This window comes from Macrosteles quadrilineatus, unplaced genomic scaffold (assembly GCF_028750875.1).
Source record: "Macrosteles quadrilineatus isolate MER2022 unplaced genomic scaffold, UCM_ALF_1.0 Scaffold_6__1_contigs__length_79288215, whole genome shotgun sequence".
NCBI lineage: Eukaryota > Metazoa > Arthropoda > Insecta > Hemiptera > Cicadellidae > Macrosteles > Macrosteles quadrilineatus.
The window spans coordinates 4,609,453-4,632,413 of NW_026542599.1; the positions used below are offsets into that span (position 1 = coordinate 4,609,453).

Consider the following 22,961-nt stretch of genomic DNA (forward strand, 5'->3'; position numbering starts at 1 on the left):
TGGTTAAACCGATAAATTTGTTTGAAACTTTTTGAACCATCTGTTGATATTATGGTATTTTTCCGTTTACCATTAGTTTGTTTGAATAGGTTTTTTTTATAAAAGTTCTTATAACATCTACTCAAAATTTGGTACCGCCTTTTGCTGAGTATAATGTCAGTATATGGTATATTAAATTATCAGCTTATTAGTTATACAGTGATGCAAACTCATCTAATAATTTCATAAACTCCGCCGTCGATAAAATATAAACTACCTAAATTTAATATGATCTAAGACCAGCTTTTAGGTCATGAAAATACAAAAAATATATGATAGAAGAACTGAAAAATAGCTGCTGATATTTAAAATATGACAAATTATAATTTCTTTTATTTCAATGCGGTAACTTTAGATTACATATTTCAATTAAAATCCATTGAATAACCAAGTAAACCCATGAGATATTCCGGGCGAAGGAGTTAAAGGCATCACATAACATGTAATTTAGAAAAAAAAAACTGTTCTGTTGTTTTATGAATAAAGTTAACTAATTGGCTTAAATACGTCCTCGAATCTGTAACCCATGTTCTGCCAATCTCATTATAATCAACTAAACTTGAATGTTTATTGGTTAAACAAAATAATGAAAATTCGTTGAAAGACTCTTAATATATCTAATTAAAGGTAAGACAAACATGCATCTAGTATTTCCTGTTTATCTTGTACGGTTTAAATTTGTATAAACGTTTCTCAAACTTTTTAAAATCCCCGAATACTGTTCAAATAAAATGTTGTTAATATTTAAGATCTTTGTTAAAATATATATAAAAAACACACTTAAAAATCTAAACGTCAATGAAAATTATGCACACAATGAATAACTTTAAGAGGTCAAATCACTTTAGCCTCGCCTCAATATTCTAGCACGTTGTGGTTAATGTGTGTAAAACCATTGGACCGTAAAACTCAATATGATCCATACCGGTCATGAATGTATTATCTAGGTGATGGACAGAGTTGATTATCAGAGTGTTAATTAACTAGGTCCTACATTAGCACAGGCCTGATTGGACGTTGGTGTTCACAGATTAGGACATAGGTTTAAAATAGTATATTCAAGGTCACATATTTTTACCCTTATTTCAAACATAGTTTTAAACGTGATATAAAAATAATGTATTCCTGTCATGTGTTGTGTGCTTTATCCTTTATCATTAGAGATTTTCTTTACTCGACATGGAAAAGTTTGCAGGAATGAGTAAATTTTTGAGTAAATTGTGTCAGAAAAAAAAAATCTAGTATAAAATTATATCACTTCACAGCTAGTTTGAATATAAGTATGACAGCTTAAGCGATTCTTTTATAGTAAAATTTTGAGCTTTAAGAATTAACATGTTGATTAACTACTGTAACTATTACGTAGGTTAGGGAATACAGAAAAGAAACTTATGCGCTACATGCCAGTCCTTTACATTGGTACACTTCCAAAACCAGTTTTAGCCATTATCTGTTACAATGAATCAAACACACTATGATACAATCATCAAAACGTGACCTTTAATGCAGTTGTTTTTTAACAGTTATTATTTCCAAGATAAATAAACTTTTTAATTAAGTAGTTAGAAACCCGTGATAAAATTAAATGTAAAATGAGACCATCAAAAACCTAGGGTTCTCACTCTCCTCTGTAGAGTAACTAGCTGTTACCCAAGGGCTTCACCCCGTTTGACTTCATGAGTATTAATAAAACTATTGATTGGTTAAGTTAAGCTAAAATAAACAAAACAGAATATAGTAATACAAAGACATAATCACACCTGTTTTAATAAGGTAATAAATTGAAAGAAAAACAAACAAATACGTACAGCTGGGGTAGGATTTAACATTAGGTGTATGGAAGGTTCCTTTTAGAAAGGTATTACGACCTTAAAGAACAATTTATGAAATACTTGATGGTTTTGCTCAAGGTTTCTCGTTATGACGAACATTTTAATTATGAGGTGTGACATTTAGTTTCCTCAAAAGTTCATTGGTACTTTGGGATTATATATGGATTTTGTTTATACCTTCCTTAGTTTGGTTCTTTTGTCATCACTCGTTTGAAAGACATACATATGCACAAAAATTCCATAGTAAAACTTTAAATGTATCAGTGATGAATAAAATTACCACATACTAAGCAGTTGGTTGTTTTTCAAACACTTAATACTGTTCAGTTAATTTTAAAAATATAAGAAAAAAGTACATAAGTTAGTATGGCTATGGAATGCGTATGATAAAAATTAGTTTGTCTATGATAGAAAGTCAATCATATTAGTTATTTACTGTACATATATTTATTTATAAAACAATATCATAAACAATCAAACCAATGAAGTCACAGTTACCTTTACAGTGAAGTTACGATAAATTACAAACTATTGACTGTGAAATTGCATTCCTACGTAATTGATGGATAGTTTGATCATTTAGTGGATTTTCATACTGAATCTGAGAGTACCTTACAAACACAGTTGGTTTTGCTACTGGGTTTACATTTATATGTATATGTCTATAATATTACATGTTAATTGTATTAAGTGGTGTTATTCACGTGTAAGAAGTGACTTGATATTTGCATGAATTATACTTACAATTTACGAAGCAGTTTTATACTAAATAATAACAAATTAATATTGTTTGGCAATATTTTCCCCCCAACGTCAACATGACTGACGTGATTATTACAGAATTGTGTACTAAATTACCTGAGAATGAATCTAACATAATGCACTTAAAATTATATTTACTTTGTAGACCGTCGTCTGGGTATTTTTGGTTTAGATTACATTTCAGAACCTCTCAAATATATGTTACAAAACTAACATAGTCAAAGTAACAGAATCTCAATTGTTGAAGAGTACACTAGCATGACCAGATTAAAATCATTATTTAGTTGAAGGACAATAATTAGGGAAATAAATAAGACATGTGCTATTGTTTTCAGCAGCATAGGCTAAATTATACTAAGCAGTCAAAAATTACATCCCAAACAACAAACTAGTTTTTTTTAGGAATAAGGTTCTAAGCAACAGATTCTCAATCCATCCGTGAGGATAAAATTTGAAAAAAGTTTTGTTGTTAAACTTTGTTTATATTAAGTGACGTTGTGCAAACCAGTAACGAAACAGTAATCCAGCAACATACCTAAACTACTTGGACATCACCGCTGTTGTGGGGACATAACCACAAACCTTGTTAGGCACGTCTAATTGACTTTCTAGCTGTTTATAAAGATTATAGCTTTTAGTTGGAACTGCTTCGTAATAGAATAAAGATTTAATTTTTTACATATTTAAAATCAATGAACATGTTTGGAATATCTTATATTCAAGCCCAAATTTATCATATTAATTGTGTAGTTTTGAAAATTTCAATATACTGGTTTGTTTATTAATATTCAGTAAAAATGTTGGTATGAACCATGATATAACTACGGATTCGGCACTTAAAATTCTCACCAGTTGTTAATACTGATTATAATTTAATATTTTACTCTGAAATGGCGACCATATGAATGTAGATATTTTAAGCCAAGTGTGAATGAAAATGAGTGTAGGATGAGTGGCGCGATCCATCAGTTTTAAGGTCGACTAATGTAACTAAAGCCGACATTTGTTAGTAAGGTCGACTAATGTCACTAAAGCCGACATATTCCTTAGACACAGCTGTTAATAATAGCCCCTACAGCCAAGGGCAACTAAGGCCTACAGTTTATAGTGTAATCCGAACCACATTTTTTCCTTGTAATTAACGAATTGGTCTAGTACTGGTGATAGTCGTATTAATCACTCGTGCGGATGTTACTCCACACCAGGGAGTAACGCATCCACAGTACACACCTATAAATATCCACAATTCGTTACATCCAACTAGCTGGATTACATGACGACGCCACCGTCCCAGTCTTGTCAACAGCCTAATGATATGGCATATGCGTTACAGATGTCTAGACATTCTACAAACTCGATTATACAAAATATAAATTTATTTATATACTTTAAAATGCGTTAGGTACACTAGCATCAAAGTAAAATATTTATACGATTGAAATTTATACTTTCAATGAAACTTTGCTATTCAGTCAAACAGCCAGTATGATGCGACCCAGCTGATAGTTCACCGGCTGAAAGCTTCATTGGCTAAGCACTTAACAGCTGTACATTACCGTAATTACGTCATCTATCCTCACTTTAGACATCAGGTTGAAGTTCATTAGCGACATGGATGGATTAAGATTCCTGTGCTACAAATTGGTTAAAACAATTCACGCTACAAATTGATGTAAAAAGTATACAGTGTGGTTGAAAAGTGACTTGCACAACACTCCTTGACTGTTTAAACATTTGAGATATTTGAAATCGGTTCGCGGCAACCTTCTTAGATATGGGAGACTACAAATAAGGATTGTAAATTTTTAAAATTTTGCCCTTATGGGCTAGTAAGAGTTGGCTCAAAATTATCTAAATGGGAAGTATAGTCGGCTTTGCTATCAATTTGCAGGTCTTGATAAAACTAAACAATTGACAAAATAAAAATTAAAATCGGTCCACTGATAGCAAAATGTTGCACTAAAATATGTCTAAATGTCATTATTTTCATGTTCTATTTATTTTGACCCATTCAACCATTTACAAGAGTTTTTCATTTTATTTCTGAGATACCCAGTATTTTTTACAGTAAGCTAATACCAATATAGTTATTATTTAAACCTAAAGATGAATACAAAAAGAATAAATGTGGGTCGAGATTGTAGGATATTGACTGAGTAAACGTCTAAGATGACAATATTGGGTTGATTTCTTATCCTTTACTTCTCCCTTTTCAGTGATATCTTTATACGCACTTCATAACCAAGTATTGATATTAATATCATTATTTTTTACATAAGTCAAAAGTTTAAAAGTTTAAATGTTCAATTAATAGGGTTTACATTTGGCTATGTGTTGGTTATTTAAGAATTGTATGTATCAAAAATACGAAATTGCGAAATTGATAATTGGTGTATAAACTAACTAGGATTTTTAGAACAACATTTTCATTTAAGTATTTATAAAAGCTCCTAACGTTCTCCTTTGTATTTTTTATCAAGCTTTGCATGTTTATCCAGCTTACCCTGATTTTTTGGAAATCGGGAAATGTTCACTACAGATTGTATAATTGGGACATGATTGAATAAATATGCCTATAGTGTTCTCCATGGTTCTTTAAAATTCAATTGTATTGTCCTTTTTAAGTAACGAGGAAATGCATTCGTTAAATCTACATTCATCATTATTTGTTGCTCCCATCATAGAGATATACATTTTTTACACAATGGCAATATTTTCCTTCAGCTCTACCTTTGTGATTTTTGAACATTTGCCTGTAAAATCATACCGTGCGTTGACTGAGGAACTTCAATATTTCAAAGTGCTCAATATTTTATGAGGGTGGTGTATCGGTATCCACTCTAATATTCTGTTTGTAGATGTTTCTGATGCTCAAACCATAGTTACAATATAATTTTCCAAACCCTCGATGAGCGGTACAACATGCAGAGTAGAACATTTCGTGCATGGAAAGCAGTTAGTTTGATTTAATATTTTATCAATAAACAGACAAAATGAGATTTTACAAATAATAACAACATAAATTTGTATGTTTAAGAAACAAAAGTAGGTTGTATATACACATCAAAGTGAAATTTTAAAAGATACATTAATTTGGTGCAATAGTTATACCATTCGGCATTATATAGGATTTTGTAGCATAGCAGAAAGTATTTTATGTGTATAACTTACAAAAACATCATATATTTTACTTTTGTTTCTAATTTAGGCTTACGTCTTGTCATGGGTGGTCTTCTTAACAAATATAGTCTTCCATATTGTATAGTTAAACAATACCGAGTACATCGATGGATATTTCAAGTATATGTTGGCGTAAAAGTTTATCAGTAAGCTAAATGCATTATTGTCAAAAATACTAATTTCCAAATGAGTTCTATCAGAGAACGTTGCTGATAAAAAGTTTGATTGTAGAAAGTCTGAGATCTCTCACTAATCTCTGGCTGAGGAGTTTTTCATTTCGTCAATCCTTTGGAGAAGAGTTTCTTCGAGAAAGAGGATATTGTTATTTTCTATACTGGTTTTTCTGGGCCTTTTGATTTTTTTTGTGAGTGGGTAATTTAACTAACTATACAATTTCATAATAAGCACTAAGCCCTGACTATAGCCAATGGTGCGATACAAACTTGAGCAGTTTAGCTTTGGTGGAGGAAATAGTCCGACTCTAGCGCTGCCTTTGAATAAAAGATGAGTTAGCAATTATTGCTCCAACGTGAATTATATAGACTGTTTGATATACGATAACGCCAAACCTTTAAGTGTTATTGGCTTTCCTATATTCAAATTTTAGCGAATTTTCCTATAGGGAAGAAGCTGTAACCGTAGGTGGAATTGCAAACCTTACACTCGGAACCGAATTACCTTTGCATTTTGATGTCCTCAGAGGCAAAACCATTTTATACTGTTCACACATTTTATACACACATTTACTTGTATATGGAAATATTTAGTAAAAAGAATCTGACAAATTGATGATGCTCAGTCTGAAGGTTTGGTGCGTCGTAGGTATTTTAAATGTAAATAAAGAGAGTGGGTTTTCAGTCAGTAGTAAGAGTTCACCAAAGACCAGTACAATGCACCTGAATTGTTTGAATGAGTATTGACATAATGCTAACACATAATTACTTTTAAAAACAATTTTTAAAATAGTATGTTACAAAATATGAAATTAGTATTAAATAATCTGTTTTGTTTAGCAGTTTAAATGCTTTAGCATTAAAAGACAAATTATTCATAAAGTTTGTACTATGTAGCATAAAAAGTATCCGAAGTTAGTATATACTAACCTCTTACAGAAGTTGCAAAGATTAGGTTGGTTTTCTACAATTGTGTTTCATATTTGCTACCATTTCAAAATGCTGTTTAAATTATTAAGCTCGTACAATAATTTATATTTTTGTCAAACCTAATTGTTTTCCTTTCTTCGCTATGGTTTTCAACTAATTTATGTACATTTTTATGCCACACAATTAAATTTATGTGGTATCCATGCGATTTACACTAAAACTACTCCATCTAAATCTTAGCTCTGTGAGTTTTAAATCAAATGAAATAAACTAAGGATATTAATATAGTTAACATTTATTAATAACACAATAACTTCTTCTCATAACAAATACTGAACAAGCATATTATGATGTAACATAGACTCGAGTTACAATACTCATGTTACAATACTAGCAAACAGGTTGACAAAGTCAAGCTCACTGTAAAGGGGTTGTTGTTGTTGGATACAATACACCTTTGAGAACATAACACAATGGTACTCGTACAAATAATGTTGAAAAGCTATAGTATTTACTAAGGAAACCCTAGATGCGAGTTTAATTTAAAGCAATATTGTTTGGTTAAAGGAAATCATTAAAGAATAGTAATTGTACCTTATGGTATTACCCACGAATACTAGAAAAGGCCGTATTACCTTAAATACCTATTTTGAATAAACATTTTTAACAAGCAATGAAATCAAAGACAACACAATAATCTAAATGGAAAATAATGCATCTTAAAAATATAATCGAATTCATACACAATAAACAGTTATACTATACAAACCAATGACATGAAATTATTTTATGCAAGGGAACACATTCAGTTTAACACTTCAGGAAGATGTGGTTTGAATTCTGTCATCGCTTTTTGTACATTATTATAGAAATTTCCATTTGTTGTATTTGTATTTGCACTTGATTTTAAGATAAGTTAGTTTTTTTTAATAGGGTTTGATGTGCAATGTATTGATTACTCCTTTTCATCAATTATTTTAATTATCTTAATTTATGTGCAAATTTTGCCAATAATAGGTTCAGTAGAAATACATTATATGTATTAAAATCACATTACGACAATGACTCATGTTGTTTATGTCTCCCTTCTTCTATTTATGCTTACAATGGCCACATAGAGAATATTTTGTCGATAACATGGTCGTTATAGGCTTACGTTGTGATATTTACTGCTGATTTGTTGAAGAAAGATCCTTTTTACATACAATATGAGGCTCCGGTGACCTAATTTGCAGCTTAAGTTATAACCTATTAAGGTATCACGGCCTTTTTATATCGATATTGTAACTTACACCAACTCTATTACTCATGAAATTATAGAAAATTTAGTTTTCTCTAAGCTGAATAGTACAAAGTAAAAAATAGAAACGGTGAGCTATAAAAATTCAAGTTCAGAGAAATCACACTACAACTCTGCTTAATATGGATTTGGCTTAAGTATTCTTTAGAATTTTTCTGTTTGTTTGACTTGTTTATATACCGGGACAACAGAGACAATACTTGGATATCGTAAAATTCTGAAAAAAATAAACGATCATAGTTTATTTCTTCACTAGAGCGTAAAGTGAATCTTTTCGGACCGAACTCAAGTTTCACGAACGAGGCTAAGCCGGGGTAGGAAAATTAGCGAATGTTGAAAAGACACCTTTTGCCTGTGAGATTTACTATATTTTCCGTCATTTTCCAACATTATTGTTAACAAGCTAAGTTAGAAAACGAAAATATTTTACATTATGTAAAGATGAAGTCTAAAAAAATAAACATTCATTTCAATTTTGTTGATGCAAATAAGCAGTTGTTTAGTAAAGTGATTTAATAATTACGATTGTTTTCGACTACTATTGATATGTTGAGTTATCGACAAGAATGGAAAAATAATTCACGACCTATTTAAACAATCGATGCATAATTACGATACATGTGATTGCTTACAGTCCACGTTTACAACAGCTAACTTTTACTCCCTAGAGACTAAAACGGCGTTTTTCTCCCTAGGGATTAGAACTACTTTAGACCCGCAACACATGTATAAAACTTTCTTAAATCTGTTAGGATCCCCTGGAGTATATTTTTATCATATCAATCATACACGTCCGTAGTAGAGAAAAATTTTATTTTTTTAAATTTGATTATAGGCCTACTGTATTTTAATTTAACGTAAAAGGGGGAAAAAATTACGATCGTATTGTTAGATCACAATGAAAATAATATACTTTAGGATCACACAACGTTTAGTGTCAAATTTCATTTTTTTATACTTGAGCAATAAAAAAAATAGATACAACAAAACAAATATATTTTGGTAAAATGTGATTGATATTGTTGTGTAGTTTTGATAATGATTGTCGGTTGTTTGTTTTGATATTAATTATCTAATACCAATGTATTTTTACATCGCACATTCCGTAACCAGTATACATCGATACGTATTATTCAATATTAAAACATAAAATAAATAATATTCCATCTACGTAATGTACATTAATTAATACGTGCAATCAAATAATACATGTAATATTCAAGTTGGATTTCTACTATACGTTTTAACCATGAAGGCAATTCCAAGTATACACGTTTGTAGGTTTGAGTTCAGGTATGAACAGTAACGAATGGTCAAAAATACCATCACTTATGTTGCTGATGGTTTAGTTTCAATAAAAGCTCAATGTAGTTGCTGATATAAGGTTGATTGAAGAAAGTCAAAGATCTCTCAGTAATCTCCGGCTGAGGATTTTTCATTTCGTCAATCTCAGAAGAAGGGGCCTTATTGTGAACAAGTATATTGCCAGCGTAGATCGAGATCTTTCTAGACGTTTTGATTTAGTTTGTAAATCAAAAGTTCCACATTAAATTGCGAAAAGTTTATCGATAAAGTATAAAAAAAAAACATTTGAAAAAATATTCTGAACAGCCTAATGCACAAGTTTATGGAATCTGAAGCTTTATTTTATATCAATGCCATGTTAATGGAAGAGATTTTTTTAAAGTAATTGTGTTTTTCAGACCAGAAATATTTTTTTGTCTTCAGTTAAAGAACGCTAAATTTAACAATCTAATATAGATAAAATTATGAATCCACAATCCTATCGAAATATAAATATTAGTATACTAATATTTAGTGTTTACTCAGATATTAATTACACAAAGTGTATTTGGTTACATTACTTAGCTTGGTCCATCTATTTCAGTTGCAGTATAACAGTTATTTTACTTACAGTCTCAACCATAGCATGAATGGATATTTTTTTAGATGTACCAATCTTAGTTATCTATACAATTTAAGGAATATGATCAAAAATTTATAAATTTAGAAAACTGTGAATGCAATCCAATAAAATATATTTATAAGATCTATAGTTGATAGTTTAATGTATGCATTGAATTCATTTGGAATGTGCACAGTAAAGTAATTTAACTGTGATTGGCTGTATTACTAAAATACTATTTTTAAAGCCCATAAAATAAAACTAAATAGATAATATGAAATCGTTAGATTATTTAAAAAATTTAATTTGCACGAATTGATTTTTTTAAGTAGTCTAAATGAAATTTTAAAAGTCACAAAATGCTGTTTTAGCAGTAAAACTAAAATTTAGAATGTTTTAAGTTAGTTCCTGTTTATTGCAAAACCATATATCTCACTAGAAATAAATACGGTGGAAAATCGAAGAGGTATTTAATTTCACGCAATGGATAGCATTCGATATAAACTAGGATCACCTGATGTGGTATTTGTCAACATTTTGCCGATAAAATATACTGTTTGTCAAACACAAACTAAATTGAAAATAAATACTGAAACTTCAAACTGAAATACAGGTACACTTCCACAAAACTATAAAGCCCCACAGCATCAAGAGTTTCTTTTTTTACGAAGAATTTCTCTTTACCTGATTGGATTTTATCTAAATATCTCCTAAAATACGTCGAGTTGATTGCCAATTAAATTAACAATAGGTTTAACTAGTATTTAAGTCTTATGATACAGGAAAGTTTATAGGGTGTATTTTTTTGTAAAATGTCAAGTTCGACTTCGTCTCGAACTTAAAAACTATCTGGAGCCGGCAAAACCCCTTTTTCGGCCCTAGGTACGAAATATACTATTACACCGATACTAAAATGGTTTTATAGTTACAGTTCTTGATGTTTTAGTGAATTCAAGTAAAATATTGTAATTTTATTTGTATAAAATATAAAGAAGAAATAACCTATGTTAGATTTAGTGTTTTTATGGGATTTTGTGTGTTCATAGGATGTTTTATAAAAATTTTAGGGAATTCAATTAAAATTTTGTAATGTTTTTTGTTTAAAATGTAAAGACAGAACTGACTTAAGTTAGATTTTGTATTTTCTAAAGTTAACTATTATCAGGTAAAAAATTTTAAATTATAAACTTAACTAGAGTAATAGGAAATTGTAAATTAATTCAAATATATATCACGGATTTTGAAGTCATAAAGTGACGTAGGCTGCTAGTAGTTAGTTAATTTAAACATGTATAAATAGACAAAGTAAAACTCATAAAATGTCAAAACATTACTTCAATTTAAAATATAATCTAGACTTAATAAATAAGGTGAACCAATTGCGTTGAAACCCCTTATTTTTTGAAGAACCATCTTTTGCAATGGATTTGAAACTTGTTATTTCAAATATATTTATTTAATAACCTGAGTGCGTTAAAGATTTTACTCTGAAACCATATCTAGGTCAACAAGAACTAACCACATTGAGTGGAATCACTAATTTGATATCGATCGAAAGAGATGATTGGAGCTCCAACGTTACAAATCACCGTCCATCGCCTCTCCTGGAGAACCTGGTGATGTTGTAGAAAGTAACTTTACAATATAACCCTATCAAGTCACTAACACTATTATCAATGACTTCTAAATAAAGAATGGAGTTTAATAGTAACACCATAATACCTTGCTGCTATATCAATCTTATATTGTAATCATAAATTACATCCATGTTGTATGTTGTTTTTCTCAATCACTGATGATATAATATACAGGGTGGTAAAAAAGTCCCTGGACAGTTAAATATTTTAAAAAATAATGAAGATAGAGCTACAATACTTGGTACAAAGTTACAGGGCATAACACTCTATTTTAACACATATTCGGTGATCCAATAACTCTTCAGGGGGACGGCCCACAAGGAGTCGGAAGAAAATCTTAAAAGGAAGCATAGGTCAATATGCACATCAAATTAAAGGTCTTTTTTAGTAGAATACAATGCCGCAAACCGCACTTCAAAAGGTTGATCCTGCGCAAAATGACAGTTGTTCAAAGATTCATTTAATTAACATTGCTATTATACGCTTTCTCCTCAGGGGGCACAGCCCTAGGAATCGGAAGAAAATTGTTAACGTAAAAATAGGTCGATATGCACATCAAACTAAAGGTCTTCACTTGTAGACTACGATGCCGCAAATTCAAGCTCAAAAAAATGCCTGAGTAAAAAATGGCAGTCGTTCAAAGATTCAAAATGGCGGATTCAAGAAATCTTTGAACATCTGCCATTTTGCGCTGGATCAACCTGTTGAAGTGCGGTTTGCGGCATTGTATTCTACTAAAAAAGACCTTTAATTTGATGTGGATATTGAGCTATGCTTCCTTTTCAGATTTTCTTCCGACTCCTTGTGGGCCGTCCCCCTGAAGAGTTATTGGATCACTGAATATGTGTTAAAATAGAGTTTTATGCCCTGTAACTTTGTACCAAGTATTGTAGCTCTATCTTCATTATTTTTTAAATATTTAACTGTCCAGGGACTTTTTTACCACCCTGTATATGAGGTTACATTACCTTAATCACCAAAAGTGATCAATGTAAGTCCAAAGAATAGGATTACGTGCGTTTCAACGTCAATGCGTCATTGACAAATCTTACAAAAACTTGTATAAACCATATGGTCACGTCATATTTTTTCCGACACACACGTACAAAACACATTACTGGTACAAAAATACGTTTAAAGTAGGCCTTATATACCTACTAACTAATTCAAGGTAAACGGTCGTCATAGTACAGATCTGCTCGCATGCCGAGACTCGACTTGAGTGGAAAGTAGAATTGAAAAGTTTTACTTAACAGCATAGTTTTACTCATAGCAACACGGGTAATTGACCAATGAGGTTCAAGGATTAAGAGAGAAGAAGTAAAATTCTAATGATTCAACTAATCAGCTGTTCAGGCCAATTTAATTGTTGAGTGGTGCAATTATTGTTTGGTACAATGTTTCATTCACTGAGGTTAGAAACGTCATTTCGTAAGTTGAAGTGTAAATTTAAACACTTCATACCAAAATCCTTGCAGTTTCAGTGTTCTAACTAAAGACAGTCTTGATAACAATGTTTTTACAAAGCAGTAAACCTACCACTCAGATTTGTGACCAACACGGGTTTGAAAGAGAGCAAAAACATTCTCATAAGTTATGTTTGTTTATCTATGTAGGTTGATCCGGGCTGAGAGCCAAAACCAGCTTAGCTTTTTTATCCTATATCCAAACAGGCATTAATTTAACTGTTGGTTTTTTTTATAAACAGTTTTTTTGTCGTTGTAATTTTAAAAGCTGTGTTTGAATAGCTAAAAATTAAACATTTTTATATTATGTCATTATAGACACGTGATAATAAAAATAAAATAAAAAACATAATAATAACATGATATAAAATAATTTAAGGACTAAACAAACAGCATATTGTAATTTTTTCTATTGGCCTATTAGTGTTAAGGACGTATTCGTCTAATTGTGCATTTATTAATTGCCTTACTGCTTTTCGGTCTTGTGAATTACTAAAGGCAGACTATTTTAGATGTATTATATAATACTGGGAGTTATGACGATTATTACATACCAATATCAGGATTAATGTAGTGAAAAAGTTGTCCCACTCTATCCATAGTATATAAAGAAAATATTGTTTAGGTCAAATATTTTGAGTTGGAGTTTTAGGCAGAAATATCCTTTTGGGACCCCGGGACAAAAACAACTTGAACGAATACAGTAGTTAAAATAGTAAGTCATTTTAATAAAACTAACTAAGCAACCCCAATGCTGTGTAAATTATGGCACGAAAGCTATTGCAACTATTGTCCCCATAAAATATCATAGTTACTCCCACCCCTTACCCATTATATAAGGGTTGTTGACAATCTAATGTATGAGTCAGATTGCTGATGGCATTCATATTAACTACCTGACCAGATATTTTTAGCGTTTAATGATCTAACCCTGTTTAAGTTAAATAAATGCTTACGTCACCCAGATAAGGGGTCGCAAACATTGATTACATAGCATAATTACATTATTCTATTTTTAATTATGTCTCAAGGAATATCCATGGGTTATTTAGCCACCAATAATGAAAAATACTTATGACTTCCAATAAATTAATGCCATACTCTTTAAAAATTTAAATGGTTAAATTGAACTTGAACAAATTTAATAAAATATTTTACAACGTAAAGTCTACAAAAATATAGGATGGAAGCAGTCTCTAATGTTTTATTTCGACTTTTGAGTTATTTACAACATTCCCTCGACTCCCGTGCTATTTCAAGATACACATATGACCAGCCTAAGATTTTTTACAAAATAAATAGCCAGAAATAATTAATCCAATGGTTAAAAAGGTACACCTTTTAACTCGGAGTGTTTTACAGTAATATGACTAACGGTATCTATACCTTTTTATCACGTATTCTATCATTTTACTGATTTTCCCATATTGCGAAAAACGTTTACAGTAATTCTCATGATAAGATGAGTAAGACCTAGACCCGTTTGCGTTTTGATGTCGCGAAAGACCGATAACTCGACCGTCCAAATTAATATATCGTTAGCACGAAAACTAGAGTAACAAAACATTGTTTTTGTCCTTATGAAATTCTATACAAACGTAAAAACATAAATTTATTCAAACGAGTTCCTGTACTAGCATGATCAGACAATGGGGATGGTGTTTTATTGGGTCAAAATTGGTGATTTTTCATGTTTTTCCCTAATAATAAATCTTTTTTTAATTTCTCTCTTAAGCAATTTTTTAGATCATATACAATACAAAAATTGTACATTGAAGCGTTGTGGTTTGCGTAACGGTCACGGAGAAAACATTGAATTTAAAATATCCTTGTTATTCTTATTACAAATAGATAAACTGTTATAACTTCAGTTCAGTTGTATATTTTGATCAAATTTGTTTATTTCATATTTAGCTAAACACATTTCAATACAACACTCTTAATCTAAATTGCATGTAACAGCAAGCCCAAGAACTCATCAAAATTAATATTATTTGTACATGAAATTGCCTGATAATCTATTTGTGTCAAAATCCAAGTATGGAATGTAAACTCGCTTTAACCTGTAGGTTTTCGGTGCGAGTGTATTTAATTAATGAACTGTGCTATAATATGTTAAGAATAGATTCCAAACACATCATCAGGTCAATATAGAGTTTCTGTTCCATAGATAACACACAATATTACTAGCACTGCTAGAGTGTGTTCAATGGGACCAATGCTGGGAATGAGAGCAATACAAACCGAAACCACACCGGTTCTCCTGGTCTTTGTGGAAATTGTGGAGCGTTTTAATATGTGGTCACATTGGTTACTGTTTTAATTAAACTACTAAAATGACTACAATAAAATTAAAATTTGTGGAAATGTGTTTTTTTCGTGCAAAATTCTGTTATATTGTTACAAAAGAATATTTTGGCTACAGTACTTGTTAAAATGTTATTTTTCGTGAACTACTCTCCAATAAAATAGAACTGACATACAGCAAATAGCTTATCTGCGAGAAAAATATCTGGGAAGTAAAAAAAGATGCGTCTAATAATACATAAAACATATATTTATGATGATACTGTTAACTCACAAGACGGTAAATATATACATAAAAGGTTTAGGTGATTCTCCACCCATTCGCCTATTGGGTTTGATGATTATTGGAGTGTCCAATCGAAATCGATCACCACTTTCATCTTTTATGTATATTTATCGTATAGTGAGTCAACAGTATAAACGTTAATATATTGTAAGTGTTGTTAGACGAATATTTTGTTTACTTTCCGTAAATTTAAACACACGTACAATGTTGATCAAGAAGTTATTTGAAAATAGTTTTGTATATTTATGTTTCAATGATACAAAATTAAAGTTAAGTATAGTTAATTAAGTTAAAAGCCTTTAATCTTTGTGGAAAACTGATACAAGTTTAGTGGTTATTTCTTCTTAAAAAGTCGGGATGCTCCCTTCCAAAATATAATCATAATTTTAAATAGTTTAATGACATTCAATATAATGCAATGATAAAGCCTTGTTGAAAGTACGTAGTTAACAGTCTACTAAAGTATTACGAAAGCATTAGCACAGAGCAAACATTTTAGAGGCAAGTTTAATTGGGTGTAGCAGGGAGTTAACTATTACATGAACCTTAAATTGGCTTACAACCTTGTCCTTTTGGATGGTAAAAAAAGTGTAAATAAAATAATAAAATAGTATTTTATGGATTAAGTTGTCTTCGTTAATTTTCCTCACAACTTTAACATGTGACACAGACTCATGATCAATTTTGTAATAGGTGATTGATATTAATTAACTGGATTATTTTACCTTCATTAATTTATCATATTTATCATTAATAAATTAGTCTTTTTCTAATGAACTGTCGGTTGTATTGCTTTTATAATGTTCTTTTTCAATTCTGCATCCTAAGAAACGTAGAAAACGACACCAAACTTGCTCGGATCCCATAAATAAAAATATTCTCAAAATCACTACCCCCATAAACTTAAACCCCCATAAAATTGTACTTCCAACCCCACAATCACTAGGGACTCTTCAGATTCCAATACCTAATGGTAATTACTACGTTTCCTGAAATTTTCATGAATGGACTAATTTTTATGTTTTTTACTGGTTTTTTAGTATAATTTTACCTGTACTATAGTATCATATCCTCAAATAAATAAATTTTTTACTTGTACTTTACAAAAACATAGAATGACTCAAAATATTAAACATTTTGCTATGTGCCAACAAATGGGTGTGCTTGATAAAAGATCTATTGTATAAATTAACTGATAGCTCTAGGGTGGAAGTAAATGAAATTGCAATTAATTAATTATAACACAGCTTGGGTAGTGGAGCGCTTAATGAATACCACAGCTGTTACAGTCACAGTGAATTGTATCGACCTGTTATGATTAACCGATTCCAATACTTTAACTTTAAATATAAATTTTAAGTCTATCATCAGATTAAAAAAGTTATATCCATTGCATAACATTTTGGAGTTAAACTTGGATTAGCTTATAAGTTATAGTGTGCAACATTACCAAAACAGTTAAATAGCCTAATAATTTTATATATTTTTTGCTAAGCCACGATTGATAACATTTAATTATTAAACTTTATAAAAATATTTTTTGTTAAATAACTGAATGTGTTGTTTTACAGGGAATATCCTGTTAAAGAAATAATAATATTGATTATATTTTTAAATCAAAATCTTTCGAACATGTATGATACTACTTGTACTTACATCTTTCAATACTTTTACTTTAATCCCCGATGTCCTAAATCCAAAACCCACCAAACACCAAAGGATATGACACCAAGTGATAATGCCGTAACTCATAGGCCAAGCCTGAAGTAATATAGTTTTATTAGAAAAGCTAGTAAGATTTATATTTCATAACACCTTCGATTTCTAATAAAGTAAAAACATCACCTATTTTAATTACGAACTACTAACAGTAACAAGCTAATTACATCTTTAATTGCCTCACAAAAATATGTGAAAAGTTCTGTCCACGAAGCATTTGACCAAACAATTAACCTCAGCGGGTCTGAAGTAATTGAATTCGTTAAGCGTCATTAGGATTTATTGTATTGCATAAAGGATGCAACCCCACTATTCCAACCGTGGAATTACCTGAAGTTGTATCATAAACTGCCCTCTTAATGCTAATATAACCATTATTTAAATTATATAGGTATGTAATCGTTATTTCGTCTAACTGGATGTAAAAACTAAGGTGTATTTCATATAGTTTAATGACCACAATTTTGTATGCATACAAACTCTTTTTATATTAGAGTATAACTATTTTATTATATTGTTCAAAACAATCACAGAGCTAGTTTATGAGCGTTTGACAAGATACTATGAAATACTAAACAATATTTTCAATATAACCTTTTATAACTAAAATTTTTCCCTGCACCCAGCTACATTCCTGATTAGGACGATGGCATCCAGCTACTAGGAGGTCACGAATTGCGGATATTTATGGACAAGCACTGTGGATGCAATACTCTCTGGTGTGGATTTACGTTCGCACTAGTGAGTTCTAAGACTATCCGCAGTAGTATCCTGATAATTAGACCGATTCGTTAATCACAAGGAACAAATGTGGTTCGGATTCCACTATAAACTGTAGGACCCTTATTTGCCATTTCCTGTATGGACTATTAATTAACATCTGTGTCTAAGGAATATGTCGGTCTTAGTCACTAACAAGACTACAAGATCGCACCACTCATCATACACTCATCTCCATTCATACTTGGCTTAAAATACCTTAATTCGTATGGTCTCCATTTCATATTGAAGTATATAGTATATTATAACTTTAAGGTATATAAGGTAGCTTAATCTTGTATGAATGACTCTGACTTGTATGATATGAAGGATATAGAAACTTCTCCAGATACAGCGACCTCCAGGGACGAGTTATCACAACTTGTATTCACTTACATTCACTTATGTTCCCTATTGTCATACAACAAAGTTTTTCTCTGCAAAAATTTTTTTATGTAAAAATTTTAATGGTAGATTATAAGCGTTCTTTACAATATTTTTATTTTTTTAATCATACTCCTTGACTATACACTCTCTTGCTTTGTGACAACTTATTTAATAAACTCCTTAGGTTTAGATTAAACACCAACAACAGTATAAATTATAACATTAGTAAAAATTTTACTCGTTAACTAACAATTACAATATTAGTATGATTAAAAAAAACTCCTAGTGTCTGTGGAAGTCTCTCAATCAGTAAATGAACTAATTCTATACAGTATATATAACAAACGTTTGAGTGTTGTTAAATTTAGCGGTTGGGTTGTTGATGAGATTGTGGAAAAAGTTATGTAAATACATTTCTTTACCTTCACGACTAAGGAAACCTATAAAAATGCAAATGTAAAAAGCATGCACATAAATAAAGCTTTAGGGATAATTTACGCAAATCCACGTGTATTAGCACACCTACCTTCTAACGGCTTTCCAAGTATATTTTAAGGGATAAAGAAGCAGGAAACAGATTTTTATAAATATTTTTATTGTGACATTCTAACTACATTTTATTTGGTTTTCAATTTGAACAGTATTCTTTACCAAACCTTATTTAAGTATGGAGGTTCTTCGCGGTTTGTAAAAACTTTTTGATATTTTTAAAATGCAAATTTGAAAACATAAAATATTCCCTAACTAACCATCTTCAGCATTAACTATACTATCATCATCAGACCCAATAGGTGGATCATAGGTGAGCATTCACCTATCGGGTCTGATGATGTATTTATTTATTCCAACGGGAAACATATTACAATAATTGATTGGAGTGTCCAATCAAAATCAATCACCACTACCATCTTTGATGGGTATTAACTGTCTTGTTAAAAGAGTGTAAGGGTAAAAATATTTTTAAAGTGTTATTAGACGCCTAACTTTTCGTACGATCAAAATATCAAATGTGTATAGGCCTATATATCAAAGGGATATACAGGGTGTCCCGGAACTCTCTACCAATATTTTTGGGCATTGCTCCTGGGTAATACCTAAATATCATATTTAAATTGTCCGGAAGTCCTTAGTTACTCACACAGCCGCCGTTTTGTTTTTTTCAGTTATTAATTTATTTTTTATTAATTCCAAATGGAAACTTTGCACAAAACATTGATGACAACCAGACAAAGCTACAAAAAAATTATGACGATTTTTCAAATTCATAAAACAAAATGGCGTCCATTTAAAATTTTGTTTCTTAAATAACTCAAAAACCGGTGATTTTATAAAAATTTTAATTGGCCGCCATTTTGTTTTGTGAATTTGAAAAATCTTTATAATTTTTTGTAGCTTTGTCTAGTTGTCATAAATGTTTGTGCAAAGTTTCCATTTTCGTATGTTTAACCATTCTTTAGAAAAAAATTAATAACTGAAAAAAAACAAAATGGCGGCTGTGTGAGTAACTAAGGACTTCCGGACAATTTAAATATGATATTTAGGTATGTTTCTTACCCAGAAGCAATGTCCTAAAATATTGGTAGATAGTTCCGGGACACCCTGTATATACGTCAGTTTTCCGTTCTAAGAGACATCTTGACGTGGCCTTTATGTGACATATGAGGTGGTGGGAACTAGAGGTTGTAAAGGTTATTAGATTTACAAGTCTGTATGTTGTATTTGCCAATCTCTGCGGTTGCCGCAGACCATTATCAGCAAAAAAACTTGTACCAATCTTTGAGGAATTCATCATCAGTAAAATCAGTTAAACAGGGTGACAAAAAGTCTGGAATCGGCATCTTTTTAACTAAATCCGCTAGAAAATTCAAACATTTCACATCAACTTATATGTATGAAAACTTTTTGCAAGCATTACCATTTTTTGACTTTGACCAGGAGACAACCCATGAGGAGTAGGTACATAATCTTTAATGTAAGCATAGGTTGATATGCACACCATTTTAAAGGACTGGTCAAGTGGAGTTCATTGCGAAAACCGTGTCTCAAAAGGTTCATCCGTTACAAAATGGCGGCAGTCCAGAGTTCTTGTGGAAAATACCTGCACAGGCCTTAGTATTGGTAAATACTCGTAGTCAACATTAGCCAAAGCCGGGAAAGCTTGAACCTGGTTGAATTTGAGCTAGTTGACTTTAAAATACAATTTCAGCTCTCAAGATAACAATTTTCAAAGCGTTATTGAAATTCACACAAAAGCTTAATACATTAACATATTACAAAACAACATTAACTAATTATTTTACGGCTAAGCTTATCATTTCCTTATCGTAGGCTTAAAAAATTACATACTAAACTATATAACATTTGGTATTAGGTGAATTCACGTTCAAACGTGTAATTTAACGTTGATAATGGAAAAAATACCTAATAATAATACTTTAAAACATCTGAGAGTTATTGAATAGAAAATATTCTTCAACGTATTTATTCATCATAAAGGTACGTGTTATACAATGCATCTATTTCGGTTGGCTTCAAACATGATATTGGGTCAACAAAATGGATGATGACATCAATCTTTTGAAGGAGTATCAAATTTCGGCAGAGGCTGGAGAGCTTTTGTGTTTCCCCGATATCGACAACATTAACCTACTTACAGATATGTCTTTGTATACATTTATAAATAGGTGTGTTGGATCCCGAAACTTTATCTAAATGTATTTTGTGTACCATTCTTACACCTTACAAAATTTATGTTATTTTTTGTCCTGCGATTAAATAATATTTTATCATTCCGGACCATTGACTTAATATTAGCTAAACATTTTTGAACCAAAATTAAAATAATGATTCATTCGAGAAAATGTATAGGTTTAGAGAAATGTGTATAAATTGAATCAGTTGATAGAATAATAATTGATAGTCCCAAGGGCGATATAGTATTCAATAGATTTATTATTGTTCCGAGAATACTATAATAACTGTTTCAGTTGATATATTTACACAGTACAACAAAATCATCCTAAAAATGATCACGATTCGTTCATCTGGTTTAATTTTTGTGTTAAGCAGATTCAGAACCGAAAACACAAATGATCAGTTTGATATCATTATTTCAAGGTTTGACTTTGGAAGGCCTAGAACCGAATTCCATTTAAAAAATAGGAAGATTTTGTTGTCTTTTTGTTCTACCTTGTCTAAACGCTCCATTACTATTGGTGGATGGATCAAAATACTTTTCCACCCCGAACATCTCCCGTATAAAATTCAACCAATACAGGTTTCGGAAGATTTCTGAAAAACACCAGTATACAGGTAAAATAATAAAATCTATATATTAATTTGAAACTGTTTTTCTTTGTCATAGCTAAATTGAGAGAACGGCTGGGCGTAGAAACTCGGTAAAGGTGTCAAAAGAAAGGTCTTGGTCTGTAGATGAGCCATCAAAAGAGAAATGTGGTAAATTCCCTTGGGGCTCTGCCCCAGTGGCCTTTGAATTCCCATCCCATTTTATTCTTATGGAGGAAAAACTGGGTTTTTGTCCCAGCTAATTTGAGAGAACGGCTGGGCGTAGAAACTTGGTAGGGGTCTCTAAAGAAAGGTCTTGGTCTATAGATGAGCCATCAAAAGAGGAACGAGGTAAATTCCCTTAGGGCTCTGCCCCAGAAGCCTTTAAAGTTGCCTCTTCAAATTTGTTTACCATATGCATATTTCTACACTATTTTTTAATGAAACAGCTGTTAATATTTAAATTGTGATTTATTGAATTTTTCGAGAAAAGATAAGATATTTACAAAAGATTTTGATTATATCTAACTGTTGTGTAGATCGTGAGGATTTCCATAATCTTCGTGAGTCGCCTGTAATGCTTTGCAATTGCTCGAATTCGAGCAACAGGTACACTAGTAACCATATAATCAAAATATATCCACGTGAAAGTGAGCTATACATAAGAGTTCATACTGCTGGGATCTCTAACAGACAACATAGGCTGTGGTTGGATTTCAATCATCAATAGAAGAAAACTCTTTCAATCCAAAAGTATATGTAGAGATTCCGTTACATTTACTAAATGTACTACATTTATTCAACACAATTTTTAAACCAGAATGGTTTTAGTGAGGCACAACAGATTTTACAGTGTAGGGAGAAATAGGCGTATTTGTGTGTTTAAAAAGTTACAATCTAGGTGAAAAAATAAATTTAATTATTGAGGTGCTTTCCAAAGTTTGAGGCCTACTAAACTAATAACTGAATTAGGCAGAAGTTTGTTGAAAATTT

At 31.0% G+C, this 22,961-nt stretch overlaps 1 protein-coding gene across 1 annotated transcript in view; it reads right to left on the reverse strand.

The window, feature by feature from the left end:
- The window catches only part of LOC128997017 (uncharacterized), a 93,393-nt gene that overhangs the window by 45,150 nt on the left and 25,282 nt on the right, over positions 1-22,961 (reverse strand). The gene's annotated exons all lie outside the window — the stretch shown is intronic.